Below are 3,283 nucleotides of genomic sequence, written 5' to 3'. Positions count from 1 at the left end.
GCCGACACACACACACACATTTTGTCTAAATTCTAGCCATTGGAAACGGCTCAGGAAGGAAGAGAAGAGCCATTCTAATAAAACCTGGCTGGTAAGTACACATTTTACCATCCAGCTGAAAGAGTGCATGATTTGAAATATGTTTTAAAGGTTTTAAATTACTTACTTGTGAGGGTAACCAACATGTAGCAGTGGACCTGCATCAAACAGCTACATGGAACAAAAACAAAAGTTTGCTTGGGAGGCAGGGACACCTCCGTCTTTAACTAAACTGACTTTATTTTCTGGTCGGGCAGCATAAGGTATGTTGGTTGGCTTCCTTTGAGGTGAAATAGGAAACGCATAAGATTGCTTCATGAATTTTTACCACTCCAGGAAAAATCCTCAATGAAAGTCACTGTCATGGAGTCTGTTCTGACTCCCAGTGACTCCATAGGACAGTGTGAAACTGGCCCTGTCGGTTTCTGAGACTGCGATTCTTGAAAGGGGTCGACGGTCTCATCATTCTGTTGGTTTCGAATTGCCATCCTTGCGGTGGCAGCCCCATGTGTAACTGTAGGCTACCAGGACTCCTTTGCCACCCTAGTCATCTTGGGATGCAAAATGACGAGGAGCCATCGAGGCCCGAGGTACTTTTCAGTCTTAACCTTAGTCTTTTCTCACCAACTTCTGCCAAAGCCATTGCAGAAAGCTAACAACAAAGTTAGGAACAACCCGCGTCAGCATGCGTCTTTACCAATGTTTGGCAAAGAAAGAAACACATAAACAAAGCCCCCAAACACGAGCGAGCCCTTAATCTCCTGGGAACGAAAGCACGTTAAACGAGTTGTCCGAAGACACAGGGCTCCTTGATGGCAGAGTCAACCTGCAGATCCTGGGTCTCTGACTTCTCATCATCGTGGCCTACTGTGCCCGGACATCAATTTCTAGCTTCTGCAGCAATTGGCTTTTAAATCACAGTCACCCCGGTGACAGATACCCTTGTGGATTCCCTGCTGTGCCAGGGGCTTGGCTGGGACCCTGGCAGGCGTCACCTCATTTGATCCTCACTCCGTGTCCTGAAGCATAACTCTTACCCTCATTTTACAGAAACTGAAACCATGGGGTGGCTCAGCCCTTCATTCATGGCTGCACAGCCGGAAACGGCAGTGCAGACTGGACTCTGGGATCACGGCCTGAGGTTTACCAGGAAACCAGGCCATCCTCTCTTCCCCCTCTTCCCACATTGTTCATATTCTTACCCTGTTTCCCCGAAAGCAAGACATCCCCTGAAAATAAGACCTACTTACAGTTTTGCCTTTTGCTGAAATATAAGGCATCCCCCGAAAATAAGACCTCCCCAAAAATAAGGCCCCCCAAGCTACCGTGACTCTGGACTCTGGACCATAGCGGTGGGCTCCGCCAGCAGTCGCAGCGCAGCCAGAGCAGACAGGAAATGTGAGGTCTCTTTTAATAAAACAATAAGCAATAGATGTGTACTGTATTCTTCTTCATGGAAAAATAAGACACCCCCTGAAAATAAGGCCTAGCGCATCTTTGGGAGCAAAAATTAATATGACACTGTCTTACTTTCGGGGAAACAGGGTAAGAATGGCCACCCCCGGGTAAAACTTCAGGCAAGTCACGGCGTCCGGTTGTTCCCCCTGCCCCTCTCTCTGATGAACGTGAGATCCATGACGCAGGGCAAGGGAGCTGCTGGGTCAATTCCATGGCGGCTCCACAGGACAGAAGTTCCCAAGGCTACCCGTCTTTAAGGAAACACATCTTTCACGTGCGGAGCAGCTGGCGAGTGTGAATCGTGGACTCTTGGGTTCGGGACCAAGCACTTGAACCTCAGCGCAACCCGGGCTCCTTATCTGTGGAGCACCACTTCTGGAACAGCCTTCAAAGCAACCACGTGCACTTTGTCCTCGTGCCACTAGATGTCAGTGTGACTGCTCTGCAAAGCGATCACAGGGCCCAGAGTAAAGTTATCAAGGAGGGAGTTTTCAAAACTAGATCTTCCAAGCTGTTGCTTCCGTGCTGCTTCTGGCTGGATTTGAACCTCCAACCTCTTTTGGCCAGCAGCTGAATGGGTTAGCTCGTTGCACGACCCAGCGACCAGCTCACATAAAGTCTAACTGAAGGAAAGGTCGATGTTGGGGGGAAGGCCCTGCGAATCCTTTGGAAGACACTGAGATCCTTCTAAGAGGGCCACAGGCCCCCAGCAAAATGCGAGAGACCACTGCTCTGAAAGGCTTTCTCCGTTGATTCACGGCTGTTTGTCTGGCCTTCTCTGGGTGGAAATCCCTGGCTCGCCCTACCCTGGCCAGATCCAGGGCCATGGGGCATGGGAAGCAGCTCCGCCTTCCTTCCCACCAGGATGGATGGGCACTCTGTCCAAATGGCCGCCTGCTCCCAGCTCTCCTGGGGCGGCAGGGCCATATATCTGGTCACTGTTGTGGGCACCAGAGGCACCAGGTGTTGGGGAAAACACACACACACACACACACACACACACACACACACACACACACACACAGAAAGACCAGGTGGTAAGTATCTTCTGGGGCATGTTTTCATCTGCTTAGGACGCAGCCTAAGTTTCAGTGTGCTGTCCATCTCTAGATAGTCCCCCCCTCTCCTCCCTTCAGAACACATCTTCCTTTTCCCCTGTTCTCGCTGGCTGCCAGGACCCGGGGGTGGTGCCTTTCCTGCTGTGAAATGTGCACATTTATTTGAAAGGAGGAACCTTCGCGTGGCTGTTACCTGACTCCTGAAGAACAGGTGGGAGGGATGGCCTTGCTGCGTGGTTCTTGTGAGACAGGGGCCAGGGCCAGGGCCCGCCCTCATTTTTGGTTCCTGTGTTTGCTCTGCCGTTGAGTTCTTCCCGGCCGGTTGGGGTTTTTCCTTCTTGGCGGGTTTTTCCCCAGGACCTAGTTGAGTAATCCGCCCTCCCTCCCTCCCCAACCAGGCTCACTTCGACAAGAAAGCTTCCATTATGCCCTGAGGATGTTGAGTAATCAGGAAGAGGGAGAGGGGAACTAAAAAGTGTCTATTCAGCCTGGAATTTCTGCTGACATTCCCCTCAAACATATGCTCGTTCCCCCCCCAAATACCCCCACCTCTGACCACACGCCTTGGGAGCTGGAAGGCTCTAGGTCCTGGCATCTGTCCCCACACCAGCACTGACTGAGATGACCCTCCACCTGAAGGTCAGTGGACCATCTTCTGTCCGGTTAGACTTTTCTTCAGACTCCCCCAAACAGCATTCCAGTGACAGCCCACGCTAAGAAACTTCCAC

This window comes from Echinops telfairi, unplaced genomic scaffold, assembly GCF_000313985.2.
Source record: "Echinops telfairi isolate 266 unplaced genomic scaffold, ASM31398v2 ScPeMD7_7469;HRSCAF=8507_1, whole genome shotgun sequence".
Lineage (NCBI taxonomy): Eukaryota > Metazoa > Chordata > Mammalia > Afrosoricida > Tenrecidae > Echinops > Echinops telfairi.
The sequence above is the reverse complement of the archived record's forward strand: the minus strand, read 5'-3'. Positions refer to the sequence as shown.